Source organism: Ambystoma mexicanum, chromosome 7q (assembly GCF_040938575.1).
Source record: "Ambystoma mexicanum isolate Mex_15411 chromosome 7q, UKY_AmexF1_1, whole genome shotgun sequence".
In the NCBI taxonomy this organism is placed as follows: Eukaryota; Metazoa; Chordata; class Amphibia; order Caudata; family Ambystomatidae; genus Ambystoma; species Ambystoma mexicanum.
Window position 1 is genome coordinate 62,814,368 of NC_090941.1, and position 15,985 is coordinate 62,830,352.

Below are 15,985 nucleotides of genomic sequence, written 5' to 3' on the forward strand. Positions count from 1 at the left end.
AAGTTGAAAAGAATGCAAACTCAAAGAGGCAGAACAAGAATGTTAAGAAGTAAGAAAAAACTGAGAAGAACAGTGAAGAACAGTGAAGAGACCGTAATGTCTGATAGAAGAATTGAGATTTTACCTGCAGAACCCGTAGAAAAGTTGTGAACTGTATTTTGCAACATTGATGAATTTGTGAATCCTATGGACAAGAGATCCAAGTGATTGGGCCATGCAGAAGCCACACACAGAGGTTATTACTCTGCCCTCTTGTCTGTTAAGTTTTCTTCTTTGGCAGGGTGTGTTAGCAGTATAGGATTTGGACTAAGGAATTTTGACAAGCACCATTTGTTTTAGTTTCTAAGTAGAGAACTTTGCTCATAGATGTAGGGCTAGATAGGTGTTTTCCTTTCATTTTAATAAACACCCTTGAACATGTAATTTATTAGTCTGACCACATAAGGTATTGAATTATCGAAGAACTGAAACAAGATTAACTGCTTGCACCCAGAAGTAAAGGAATATATAATTTAAAAAATAAATAATATAAAAATCTCTATTCTGCTCTAGACAACTGTAAAGTATTCAAATATAAAACAATAGCTTACACAAATGTTAACATAAATGAAAACGACAAAAGAAATAGATAAACAAAACCATGCATGTTCAGCGGGTCTTACGTTTCATACATGGCTTATGGAGTGGGGTTTGTGCTCCATTTTCGGTAGAGTACCTCATGATAACACAGGTAAACATACATTTAGAGGGCACCAAGGTAGGTCCATGATCGACTATTTCCACATCCCAGCTGTAAAATGGTCGAGCATTGAAGTCTTCTGTTTAGTTGAAGACATATATAGTGACCATCATCCAATTGCCTAACATTTAAATTCGGTTAGCAGACCACAGTCCCATACCGATTTACCTCATTTAGCTTCAGTGCAGCGAACATCAATCTGTAAAAAAATAAAATGGGAATCTATTGATAGATCTATATTCCATTAGAACATATTTAGTGCTAATGTACATCGGTTAACTACTCTATTAGATATGGTGCCAAATAATAAAAAGGGGTTGTTTATAAAGGAAGGTAGGCAAGCCAACAACAATCTTCTCTCTCTACTAACAAATGCCTGTTCCTCTGAGGCTGATGCTGTTCAAGCATGAGCCACATATAAAGCTGCCATTGGACAATGTAAGCTGCACCTAGACCAGCAGGTCTCTCCCGAGCTGGTAATGGCCCGTATAAAGTATTCAAAGACATACTGGGACTTGGTGTTAAATGGACCCAGGTATTCTCACAACTTTAAGGGTCTTGACAATAATGTTGATGACCAGGCATGGGTAACAGATTTTACATCATTGTATAGTATCTCAAACCCAGCAGCTGGTCAAGACCCACTGATGGTAAACTCACTTATTTTTGCCTCGATTAATAGCCCATCACACCATGTGGACTCACTCTCATTTTCTTTGAAGAAGTCATGGATGCAATGGAGACTCAGGCACCTGATTGCTGTCCTGGCCTGGGTGGTATCCCGGCTGACCTATTCCGGGACCAGGTTAACATATGGACCCTGGCACTTACCATAGTCTTCACTGCTATGTTAAAGAGATCTAAAACCCCAGTCTCATGAAATAGGCAGCAATTAACCCAGTATACAAGAAGGGTAGGAGAGTCAGTCCATCAGCCTACAGACACATTTCCCTTTTAGACTCTAATTTTAAAATATTCGGTAGGGCTCTGCTAAATCAGCTAGACCAATCGGTTAGCGATAACAGTATTCTGGCCAAAATCCTATTGGGCTTTCTCTGCGGTCTTGGGACCGGCAAACACGCCTTGCATTTTAACTTAATAGTGCCACACGTACTATTTATTAAAACAAAATAGCTCATTTGCATTGCTTTGATAGACCTGGGCACAGCCTTTGAAACAGTGAATAGGTCTAAACTTTGGACTTTGCTCAGGTCATTAAATTGCCCAAGTACCATTCTGAATGTCCTCATAGACATCCATCGGGATACGAACGCCTGTGCCAGAAGTGGAGGTCTGGGCCGCTGTACATCTCATTTCCCAATTGAGACGGGGGTCCGGCTGGGGTATATTTTAGCACCTCTCCTGTTCTCCCCGTGCATTAATGGACTTCAAGAATCCTTACAAGAGCTAGGAGCTGATGTACCCAACATCGGCAATATGTCATTACCTGTATTGGCTTATGCGGATGCCACAGTGTTGCTGACCGGGACCCCCCAAACCCTGCAATGTTTTGTAAACAAATATACTGTATTTATGAGCCAAAGGAATCTGCATGTTAACCCTTCAAAATCAGTTATACTTGTTCACTCCACTGGTTGCAAGCAGAAGAGCTATCCCGAAAATGTATAGCATCACCAATGTAATACCCAGAGGGTCTGCATTCGACTAGGGACACGTTTCTCCACTCGTTTAACAGGGACCGACCATATGATATGATATGATATTTTATTGATATCGCGCCCATACACAAGTGTTTCAGAGCGCGAAAAGGAAGCTGCTAGGATGACATACGTGTTGGGCGTGTCACTCGTTTTATCAAAGTGTGTGAAGCCCAACCAACAGACATGAACCCAAAGGAAGGAGCAAATACAATCCGCTGGCTCAAACATATTATAGGAAATATTAACGCACAAAGTCACTGTGATCCACCTTATATTTTACACTATGGCACGTTTTGTTAGAGTGCGTTGAATATGTCAGAAATTAGGGAATGCACTGAGATCGTGGACAAGTACAATCACAAGCATCTGCTGCTCCCATCTGCAAGAAGAGAGGCATATCTTATTTGGATCAACCATGCGTACGAGCTAGTTTCAACTGCATTCCACTAAATGCAGTTACGGCAAAATAGAAAGGAGAACCCGAGGAGATAAATGGACTCATTTTCGGTAATAACAGCCCTGGCATTGCTGTTGGACAGTAACACAGCCCTGGCTATGCTCCTGGACAGTAACACAGCCCCGGCCATGCTGCTGCACAGTAACACAGCAATGGCCATGCTGCTGCACAGTAACACAGCCCCGGCCATGCTGCTGGACAGTAACACAGCACTGGCCATGCTGCTGCACAGTAACACAGCCCTGGCCATGCTGCTGGACACTAACACAGCACTGGCCATGCTGCTGGACAGTAACACAGCTCTGGCATTGCTGTTGGACAGTAAATAGCCCTGGCCATGCTGCTGAACAGTAACACAGCCCTGGCCATGCTGCTGGACAGTAACACAACAATGACCATGCTGCTGGAAAGTAACACAGCCCTGGTCATGCTGCTGCACAGTAACCCAGCCCTGGCCATGCTGCTGGACAGTAACACATCACTGGCCATGATGCTGGACAGTAACACAGCCCTGGCATTGCTGCTGGACAGTAACACAGCCCTGGCCATGCTGCTGGACAGTAACACAACCCTAGCCATGCTGCTGCATAGTAACACAGCCCTGGCCATGCTGCTGGACAGTAACACACACCCTGGCATTGCTGCTGGACAGTAAGGCAACATTTAAAAACTGTTTTTCTAGTTAAAGTCTTTTCCATATTTGAATACTGTATATGATTTATGCATCTGTTTAGATAGGGTTAGTAATATGTAATGTATCATGACCTTTATGTTAGAGTTTTATACTCAACTGACAGGATACGTTGAGTGTTATACTCCTTTTTATTCAAAAAGTAAGAGCAAAACGGTTGTACTGAGAGTGGTTTGCTACCTGCTACCTTCCATCTGTGCAAACTTGGAGACTAGATCATTTTATTCCACTAAAGCTGAAGTGGTCTGTTTTTTAATATAGTGTTTTATGGTGTATATACATTGCCTTTACACGGTGTGTAAATATGGTGTGTGTGACTATGTAGGTGAGTTGGGACACTTTCCTGTATCTTTACCATAGCGCTACCCTGCTTTCATGCATCTATCCTATTTCCTACCATGGCACAACCCCTGGACAGTTCTCTGCCATGTGTACTGACAGGGTCATGACAGATAGGCAACAGGTGGGGAAGGGATGACAAGAATACATGCTTCAGGTTTGTGCAGTGTAATGCCTTGCTCGCCTGTGCCTGTCTGTAGCTCAGCCTGACGCAGACCATGCTTCCCCTGCACATAGCTGGTTCTGGCAACTGAAGCCTTTTCTCTTCAAGGCAGACAGTGGGCATGAGCATATATATACAAAACAAAAAAAGGTCATGGCTGGAGGATTTGGAATTATTCCTCTGACATTGCTATGGGAAACCCTCCAGAGCATCGTTATTCAGACTGCCAAGCCATTACAGAAGGGGAAAGACCATATGCAAATCAGGCTTGGTATTATCCCAAAAGGGGCAGACCAGACCAAAATGCTAAGTTACATCCCTTCCGCACGAGACCACAAGCATTGCCAGCCATGTTTAGGCCTCGTTGGGCATTTAAACCTTCCAGCCATCACCTCTTTGTTTTTGCTTTGTCACCCCAAGTGGGAAGGGTATGACCAGACGTGGGCCCTGTGCCTGCTAGGCTTAGAGACCCAAGCTACTCCTCACTGATGAGGCCCAATGATGCCAAAACATGTCTGGGGATGATTGTGGTCTCCTGCAGAATAGATGTGACCTAGCAGTTCGGACTGGACTATCCCTTTTGGTGGGACCAAGCCTGATTTGCATATGATCTTTCACCTTTCAGTAATGGATTGACAGGCGAAGAACAGTGGTCTGGAGGGTTGCCTAGAGCCATTGCCAGAGGTTTAAGATTACATATAATCTTCCAGCCATCACCTCTTTATTTTTGCATGAGGATATATGGCAACATCCATAACCCACTCACTCTCCTTTAGGACACATTAGGCTGTTGCACATAGGCTGCTGGAATCAGTGCAGAATGCTCACAGGTGTTCCCAGTAGGGGCACCCCAGCATACAGCAGTTAAACACTACTATAATTCTCAAGGGCTGCCACTAACCAGTGGAGTTCACATATCCAGCTGACACACACATGGAAAGGGGCTTTTGGTGCACACTATCCCTGGCGTGCTCAGTACCCTTAAACAGCTAGGTGCTTGCAGCGGAACAAATACCCCATAAACACTGGTCAGAGTTTTTCAAATTATTTATTCACCAAGCAAACTTCAAACATTTGGTGTAGATGCTAAGAGATCCACACTCTTTGTATCGGAGCCTGGATTCCAGAGCAGGCCATGTCTTTCTTTGGCTGGCCTTCCTTTCTCCAAATCTCACATGCAGTTCACGCTACTCCTGAAAGAAGGGTGCAAAAATACATCATGTTGCCATCCCTAAACCTTTTTATATGCACCTATTCTCCGATAGTGGGTGCCATGAATTAATTGTATCCCCGGAACCAATCTGATCCTTGTTTGATACGTCCATTAAGCCCGGAGTCTGCTCTTCCATTTTTGCCATAATGCAATGGGTCTTCTTCGGCTTTAGGCAGTGGTAGAAGTGTACCGAAAAAAGTAATGGAACGGTGGTCTCAGGAGGGGATGGAGTAGGTGAAAACATAGTGCCGCATGTGGCAAGGTGTTGCTGCTGGGCATTGCAATAGTCTAAGTGACTAGTAAATAAGGCTCCTATTCCAACTGTAATCTTGCACAAGGCCATGAATCGACAAATCCTCTGTACAGAATGTTTAATATGGTGGTAGAAAGCACAGCAATGGTAAACAGAAAATAAAAAAAGTAGTGGAACACTGTTCCTGACTGTTCCTGCTCACTTCCAACACTGATTGGTCCATCTCCATGCAGAGCACTCAGGGTAAGAAAAGTCTGCTTGTATTTCACACAGCAGGAAGCCAGTGCATATACTCTATCCGCTTAGAAACACCTGGTTTCCCTGCTTTCTTTACTTGCCTCCTCCCTAGACCCCCAAATTCTGGACACCCCATTCTCTCTTCTGTTCATTCACATCCCCTCGTTCTTCCTTTTGGGACCCCTTGTACATTGTGTTGTTATTATGCTGTTGATTCTGTGTTTCGCTATGAATCTGTGTGTGTTACGCTTGCACTTGTGTTGTACTATATACTCTTGCTATGTAAGGCACTGCAGTGCAGAATAAATAAAACAAATGAAGAACTCGAGATACTAGAGGATGGAAGCTGGCCGTCCAAACTTAACAACATAAACTAAAACACACATTCTATCTGATATACGAATAAAACAATGAAAGGGGTGCAACCTGCTGAGAAACCTAGATACAGACTCAAAACATTACATTCTGTAGACTGCTAGATGGGAGATAGACAGGAGATAAACCCTAGCAGAAAGAACCCCTTGTGATGGGAGGGAGCTGGGGGGGGCTACGGGTTTCTTCTCCCCCAGAATGTTATAATTATCTCATGTTTTTAGTTTATTTGAATCATGTAATACTGAATTGTATCCTCTTTTTAAATCATTCCATCCATTGGTTTCTATTCTAAATCTTTGTATTTGTATTGCTATGTTGTCATTTTTCTTGTGACTTTCATGGCCTAGTGCCAAATAGAAGCAAATAAATACAAACAGAACCAAAAACACGGCCAACCCGATGGCCAGGAACCAGGTTGGTCTGTGGTCACAGACAGGAGATTCAGGCATGGAGAGCCAAGTCACCTGGAAGGTCAGAACTACGCCTTAGGCCCAGGCCTTCGGGAAATGGGGTTCCAACATTTCATGCTCTGCACTAAATACGAGATCATATGGGACTGCTACTCTGTGGGACATTGTCCATACGGATGTCTCCTATTGCAGAGCTTAAAGATCAACACAATATCATTGCCTGTCAGCTTTCGACCCCACCAGGAGCTGACAGAATCAAGAAAGTTCGGACAATATGTGTAAACCAGTTTCCTTAAACGTAATCAAAATGTACAATGTGAAACAAACCCCCCCTCCTCCCATGTCCGATGTCCCATTCTGCTGCACCACCTGGGACTGCAAATACATTGGTCCCAGTGTTAGAAGTGTTAGAAGTGTACCGAAAAAAGTAATGGAACTGAGGTCTCGGCAGGGGAAGGAGTAGGTGAAAGCATAGTACCACATGTGGCAAGGTTTTGGGACCGGGGCATTGTAATATTCTAAGTGACTAGTAACTAAGGCTCCTCTTAAAACTTTGCACTCTTAGTTTGTTGATATATTTGGTTGTCGAAAGTGAATACATTGTGATCCAAAGTGAGCTGTAACATTTCTTTGATCATCTGGATATGATTGTAATAAGAAGCTGATTAATTTCTGAATGTATAGTCAATTGCTATCATAGCCCATTTGTGCTGAATGGAAGTATATAATGCCTTCACATCAAGAGTAGCTAGCAGAAAAGTCTTATGCCAAGTGAAGCTCTGTAATTTCTGTATGAGACTAGTAGAGTCCTGTAAGTATGAATACAAAAGGCTAGCCCTTGGTTTAAGAATAGAGTCAAGGTATTCCGATATATTCTCAGTGGCCCAACCAATCCCACTCATAATTGGGTGGCCCTCTGGTATGGTATCAAAATGTTTATGGATCTTAGGTGGATTTTTGCAACATTGTTAATTTTTTTTTATGTTTCTCTATACCCTTGTATCCTCCCCTTTAACCACCCCCTGTTGTTCTGTCTTTTTATTAATACTTTGATGTGATAATATGTACTGTGTAATGACGCCATACTGTCTATGTCACAATTCTTGTAACCTAATCATTGCACTTATGCTGTTATCATGCCTTTCTACAAACTTTACTTGATGTAATTATGGCAAACATTATCACATGCATATGATGATTGGTTGTGTAATATTATGTAGCCCAGATTTGAAAAAGGCTTAGCATAGCCGAAACATGTTATCGTTTATGGGCTCTTTCCGTTTTTGAATGTGTGATAATACAGCCCAATTAAACAAGCACATATTTGATGGCGCTGAGTCCTGGATTCACTTTTGCTTTACACTGTTTTGCGGTGACGGTTAGGCTTTACTACCGTCTGGATACAGTGACCTGCGACATCCGTGCTTTCTCTACATGAATCTATATTGATGGCATTCTCTTTGATATAGATTATCGATTTCTTACACCCGGGATTGTAAGGCGTCGTCCCCCAGAACAACGTATATCAAAGCAATTGGTTTCAGTCACACAATTAGAATTAACCCCTCCCTGACATGCGAGTATGTCTGGAGGGTTTAATTTAATTTGGAACACTACTTACCCTGCAAGCATGGCAAGCAGCCCCCACAATGAAAAATAAACACTCCGTGGCATGCCAGCATGTCATGCAGCATTTACTCACTTTGCACTGCAAATATGAAGGGCAAAAAGTTGTGCACCTGCATGCGTGGATCTGCTTATGTTACAGTGTAAATGTAACAGCTCTCTGACGCCAAAATACTTATTTCAGGAGCAAGAGAATGTAAGTAACTTTGGTGCACTAGGAGGGATATGTAGACATCCCTGGAAGAAGTGGGGTGTTCTACACCCCAGTCCAGAAAAGAATGTCGGTACAGAGAACTGTGCAGGCAAATGTCTTCAGCTCCGTTCGCTTACCATGGGTGGGAAAGCGCTTTGTGCCCGTGCTTCCTGCACAAACCGCTTCAGACTTCAGTACATTGACACCTATCTTGTTTTCATCTATTGTGAATCCTTTCAAGAAGAATCCTCAATGAAAAGAAATGAGTACACCAGTCGAAAAATGAGATAAAACCATGGGACCCTTGAACCAGCGGTACTGAGTGGGATTGTTGGCTTGTACAGTTTGCACACAGTTCTTAACCACACATGCTTAATAAGTCTACCTAGAGAATGATGTCATAGTAGGTGTCAGTACACAACCAGCTATCTTCAAACAAAAGGACATTTGCACCCTGGCGGGGGTAGCCAGCCAATCAGGAGGCTAGGATAGAGGGCTTGAACCACCGGTGAAAGCCTGCATTGCATCCCACCTGACGTCTGGCTCCCCCCACCACCATCTTCCCCCACCATCCGTCCCTTTATTTTTAATTTGTATGTCCCTTCCCACCCCCCACTTACCTTATTTCTGCGGCAGCTGCACTCCCCGCACCCACCGTTCCTTCCTCTCCACTCCTGCATGCTGCCACGGAGAGGGAAGAGGGGCTCCGTACAGAGCCCCTCTTCCCTTTCAATGGTGGCCATCTTGGAAACGTATTTCCCTTAGTTCAGTGGGATGCCGTGCACGTCCCTGTCAACGAAGGAAAATACTTATTTTTAGCACCCCGGTTTACCCCTTTGGTATCCCGGGGTGCTAATGGCCTTAAGCCCCCCTTCCGAGTGCTGGAAAGGGGGGTATCACCCGGGAGCCCTCATTAATGGCCCTTGCAATTAACTTGGGCTGCCGGACCGTTACCCCCCACCCCCCTTCCAGCCCTTGGAACAGGGGCTTAACGCCACATTCTTCATTCTTCCTGAATTTCTTGTTGCCACTTCATAGCACCTCATGAGCTAAGTTAGGAGCTAATACAGGGCCTATGAAGGAAGTGAAGTTGTGTCAAGGGACTTGCTTTGATTTCTCTCCGGTTGCTGCCCTACCAGGCACTAAGATAGTTGGGTTCAATTTATTGCCATCTACCTTCCCCCCAGCACTCTAATAATGGCTTCATTAGCTTGCACGAGGTTCTCAAAAATGCTCGTTTTCTGCCAACATCTGGTAAAGTTAAATGTTCACTTCAAATTGCGGTTTCCTGGGGTTTGAAATGTGCTAGAATATATTGTTTTCACTCAAACAACCCACTGCCTATAGGTGACAATCAGTAGATAGATATAGATAGGTGGTTTAAATTACGTCAAATGTGCGCCATATTGTGCAACTTTGATTTGGGATATAACCATGTTTTGAATGATGTGACCCCGGGAGGAAAAATAGCTCAGCAGAGATTTTTCTCTGATTTAAAGAGCATGTTTTCTCGTAAATGTATGGAGGCGCAATCTCACTAAATACAAAGCTGAAATTCTGAGCGCATTGGGAAATGTACACGTGTTTATCATTCTTTAATTTCACCAGAGGGATCTAAACAAAAGATTTTTCAAATGTCAACATATCTTTGAAAACAAGCAGACATTGCTGCTGACGCTATGGCAAAGGAGTTGGAATTAAAGAGCCACACTGATCATGACATGGTACTTTTATAAACAGTGCGAAATGAAGAATTTAATTTGAGAGGGTACGACACGGTGGTTTCTCACAAACATTGCACCGAACTAAATTAAAGCTCATGATAGTATACACAACAACTCTCCATGTTTGTAATCTGGTGTTTGGGGATTTGTGGTTACACAGATGTTCAAGGCGGCAACTAAAATACAAAAGAGAGAAATCAAAGATACCGTGAAAGGATAAACATGGATTTGATCCAGGAGGGCCTAACAGTCATTCATATCGAATGTATACTTAACTTCAACGCCAGGGGCCAGATTACACACGTTTGCGATGCTGGATAATTTCGCACTGGCACCGACATGTGGAGAATGCAGTGTATGCAATGCACTACCAATGAAGATGTCATTTATTATCTGGGTACTGTGCTGAAAATAGTGTTGCAAATCTTCCCTGTACTAGTGCAACATGTTCTGTCAGTGGGGAGAAATTACCCAGAACAGTATATGTGATCTGTGCCTGTAACAATAGCATGTTTATAGCTCTACCTCCCATAGCATACCTTTGTTTTACACTCAACCTCGCTGTGCTCCCTGTCTCATTCGAATGACACCTTAGTCTCAAATGTGACATGCACATTCCAGGAGGGGCTAGAAGGTCTCTCTCTCTCTCTCTCTCTCTCTCTCTCATTTCTCTCTTTCTCTCTCTCTCTCTCTCTCTCTCTCCACTTTACACCCCACCCACTACTGAAGGAAACAGAACCAAAGAATAAGCACAGATGTATAGAAGGGGACTGGAGGGCTGTGCAACAAAAAACAAAACAAACTATAAAAAAGATAATTTAGTTGTACTGGCATAAAGTGGCTCTTTTGCAGTTTTACAATATGGATGTTTATTTATTTATGAACTTAGCGTATATATCATATTCATAATATAAAGCAAAGAGCTTTGCATATATCTTACTGAGCAAACCATATTTAAAGAAACTTAGAATAACCATAACAAATATAGTCTGATATATGGTTATCACTCCAAGAAGGAAAATCTGATGCACTCGAATTACTCTATCTAATTATCATCAAGAGAAAGACGAATGGTAACACAGCACCTATGAAGAATAATGACTGCTTTGTGTGAAATCAAAGAACATGTTTTAACATAAGAATGATCACAGATCTTTATATTTGACACATGTGTCTGTACTAAAAGGGTTGTATGTTTGACAATTAGGCTTCATTTTCATTACATTGCTCCCACTATTCAGCCTAACATGAGTGTTTGTAACCATGGCATATATACTCTTTACATCAGCCAAAGCATTCAGAGAGAGAAAGAAATTACTGCAACAAATCCCTCCATTGGGTTGTAGGGCTGTCTTGATTCTTATGTTTGGAGACTGTTAGAGCAGGAGGGTGTGGGACGCACTGTGAGCATGCACAGACATTCTTTGATAAAGAAATCTATAATTATTTAGCTTTTTTTAGAAAGACAAGACCCTATAAAATAGCAAGTCGATGTAAATATTCTTGTTTTATCTTTGGAAATGGTTTGTTTTGGTCAAAACAATTGTGGGTATTTTAACAAAATAGTTCAGATAATCTACAAAGGAGTAATAGGCACACATAAAGTGTATGAAGTATACTTTATTGTACATTAAATAAGTGCCACACTTAAAACCCAAAACAGGCAGCTCTATGTGGTAACATGAACATAGGGTGTATGCAAAGAGAGAAAGAGAATCAAACACAAACATCTGTTGTCTGCAAATAATGCTCGCATGGTCGGAGGAAGTGATCCTATTGTTTGAACACAGTCTGATAATAACACTACAGGCAATGCCTTATTGGTTGCCATCAACTCAGGTATTGTTTTAGCAACACAAAGCAGATCAGCTAGGAAGGTGGCTCTTGGGTATTATGGTAGTCATAGTGAAGGAAATGACGAAATTAGGGTTGTGTTTTAACCAGAATACAGATGGTGATTCCTATATTAGTCCAATGTTACATGATGTAGTAATCAGTCATACCAGAAACCTACACAATAGCAGGGGATTTCAAATATCCATGTAGTCCAAATATGGAGGCAATTTGAAAAAAGGGTTTGGGGTAGGATTAAACAGAGACCTAAGAGACAGCCACCCAACAAACGAATTACCATTGAACATCATATATATATTTTCATGTGTAGAGTGCTAATGGAGTTAGACAAAGCGTGCCAATATGCTGCATGGCTTCTGGGGGGAAGATTCTCAATTTGGATGACAGGAGCTGGAAGAAAGCCCCCAAAGTTCTGACATGTTACAACTGCACTGTTGTGGCAGTACATCTGTTCTTTGAACATAGCTCTTTGGTTGGTATGGTACCATTTTATGTTGTTCCAGACATACAAAGGAGCTGGCCTGTACAAGGCTTTGTAAGAACCACTATTGCCCTTGTAATAGCGCAAGCAATGGAAGGGACTGAAATGCATCCTACTGTAGTAGCGGCATGAGTTGAGCATTACTTGTTGTCTGGTGTATTGACCCACGTTCGAGCTATTATGCTGCAACATTTGGTGCTGTGGGCTCAGGAAATCCAAGATGGCGGAAAAGACCACATTTGCGCCAGGATCCAGGAAAACCGCGCAGTTTTTGCGCACACCAAAATGGTCACCTGACCTACCACCCACCAGTGCGAGCGTTATGGGCCAGGAGTGCCATGAGTGGAATGTGTGCCAAAGGAAAAACAGCAGTGCCTGTTAGCTCAAAAAGCCCTTTGCAATCACCTTGGTTTCTCTGAAATGCAAGCTAAAAATGCCTATTTTAAACATTGCAAGATATTCAAAAATCTCAATGAACACCAGCAGACATTTGGCAAAATGTAGTCTTGTGTGCGTACACAATCTGGAAAGATGAAGAGCCCAAAACAATGTTTATAACAAAACTGGCTGAGCTGTGGATGTCAGCAGCTGAAGTGAAATTGGACCTAAAGCCACTAAAATCGAAATGTTTAAAATAAATGAGTGACCTACTTTGAGTGTCACATAGGTTGCAACTGTTTAAAGGTCATAGTTTTAAACTTAGAATCAGCGTTCTAGCTGCATGTGTAAAAATTGTAAGTTTGATTTGGATGAAGGAAAACTGGGAACAAAAGTGACATTTAGCTGAAGCCTGGCTTAAAGAGATTGAATTCTGCCTGACAACTACCCACGACAGGAGTGGAAACTTGCTCAACAAATATTCCCAGGCCTGGCCTGCATTCTCCTGCCCTCACCAAAGGGAGATGACACCTCCCTGATTGAATCAGGGGAGGAGCAGCTGGGGACTGCAGGAAACTGAACAATGAGCCTTCCTTGGCTCAGGCAAATGTTAAATTAGGGGGGGTCGTAAAATAGCTTCCTCTTGGGAGAAACTGGGAGGAGCAGTGCCTTTGTGAGCAACCTGAGCTGGAGGAAGTGGACAAACCAGAAATTCCACCATGTGCTTTGGGAAACCACACCCCTCTGGGCCAGAGCATAATTTTAAAAAGATGGATAATTCATAGTACGGACTTGTCAAAATTATATAATTAATATCATTATTCTTGTGATTTTTCTGTGCACATTTTAAGAGGTATTAGGACTCTGTGGTATGTTCTGGGGGATAATAGCGGAAAATAGGTTGTTACTCCAAATGCATGTATGTTAAAAATCTGACACCTTATCATCTGATACCCATATTCCTTGTGCACATTTGTGTAAAATCAGGAAAAGTTTAGAGGTCGTTATCTGGATGAAAAGGGCAGAATTCTGTCATAAGTGGACACGACATCTTCCAAAGACATGGATCGGATGGTTTGGTGCTACAGAAAATATGTTAACTCGACATATAATATTAGAAAAAGTGTACGTAGATAAGTATGTATTTGGATCAAGAATAGATTTGTGTGCAAATTGACCAGGGGTGGATCCTCTGACCCATAAACTATCTCATAACGATGACACTCCATTTCCTTCCCCCAATCAAGGGAGAGAGGAGAGCTTGACCAATAATAAGTTGTGAGGGGCAGGCTTAGTTATGCCCACGCACACACCCACTTTCAAAACACATAAAAAGAGACTGCTTGGACAGGCAGGACATTCACTTTCCACTTTCTTGCGACGCATTTTGCCGGACCAGACAATATCCAGAAGGCCCATCTCCAGAACCAGAGACCAGCAGAACCAGAGACCAGACCACTGTGAAGTGCAGAGCAGAGCTGACCCAGAGAGCTGTGCCTTCACAACCACCCGCCAGGAGTCCAGTCCAAACCTGGTCAGACCTTGACGGCCTATTTCAAATTTATAGTGTGAGTACTCAGCTAGAACTGTGCCAGAACCAATCTCCTAGTCTAAAATAATCTGATTCAAACCATTTTAACCTGTCCAAAACTGCATCATAGAATTGTGTGTCCCATCTCCGATTTTAAACCTGTAAAGTGTCATTTTGCCATTTTGAATCATTATTTCATTTCTGAAAAACTACCTTCATAAAATCGTTCGTGCTAGGAACGAGATTTAACTTTCATTTGAAAGCTAAGATTCTAAGCTTACCAACAAGCCTAAAACCGACTTTCTATTCAGTATAGTTTTTTCGTAATTGCGCTCGATGCATTCGGAAAAATTGCCGCAAATTGAAAAATTAGCTTCTGTCAAAGATAGCCAGCCGTCTTTTGCTTGAACTGCTAAAATTAGTTTTCAACCTGCTAATCCCTCATTGAGCATTGCCAGTGTGACTTGAACTAATCTTAAATATCTATCACCTACCCTGCATCTCCTATAGGGAATTAAAAATCATTGTTAGCATATTTTACTTCCTTGCCACCACATTTAAAGTACTTTTGCCTGTGTTTAAAATCATATCTGTTTTCCTCTAAGCTCGCTGGGGGGAACTGGAACTTGGAACTACTGTGTGCTCTCCTTCCCATCTTTTTATATTGCATAAGGGGGGGGGGGTGGGGTGAATTGCCAAAAGGGGAAAAGTGATTACATTGTCTTTTGTTGAAATCAAATCAAGGTTATTCCTGTGTTGCATTCTTTTCCATCATTGTTTTTCCTTGAAACCATAAAGGTATTCTCTGCTACTTTACCCTTTCTATACCAATTCCTAAGTGATTAAGTGAGCATACAATTGTCATATTATCCATTGTTGATCACTGTAATATTCATAAGTGTACGATCAAATATTAATTTATTTATAAAAGTGTAATATATATATAGTTTAATTTTTCCAATAAATCTTTTAAATTGCAAAACAAACCTACTTCTTGGCTCAGTGAGGTCAGGGGGATTCAAAGAGAGGGGCGTTATACAAGGGTTTATCAGCCCGAGTATAACTTGTCATAAAAATATATAAATAAGGGCTTCCCTTGGGTGTCCCGGACGAGGCACTGACTTAGTGGGATTGCTGACTTGAAGTCACTTGACATTGTGCTGCTGATGATGTTTGCTAACAAGGCTAAGGACAATAACTGCCATGAATATGCTTTTTTTCGGGTAAAGATTAATCCGATGTTAGAGCCTGGTTTGGTCTTGCACTGATTTAAATCCAGGCAGTAGTTCAGACTCAATGATGTTAAACAGAGCTGTGCTTCGGGTTTGAGTCTCTACTAGGTTTCCTCTGAACCTAAAAATGACATTAGTTTTGTCAGCCTGGTTATGAAAGGAGGAGCTATTTTTTCAGAAGCAGAGCAGTCAAAGGATTTGAATAAATAGTAAAGGAGAGAGCGACAATAGAAAAGGGCCCCGTAGGATAGCACGGTCAATTGCAAATGTGTAGGACCTGAGGAAGAACGCAGCCTCTCCCCTACTAAATAAAAGGACATAAATAATAAATAATACACTGTTAAGAGGGGCAGAAAATAAGTGAATGAGGTGAAAGTGCAGGTCGAGTAAAACATGTTTTTCAACCCTGTCATGTCATCACTGTGTGC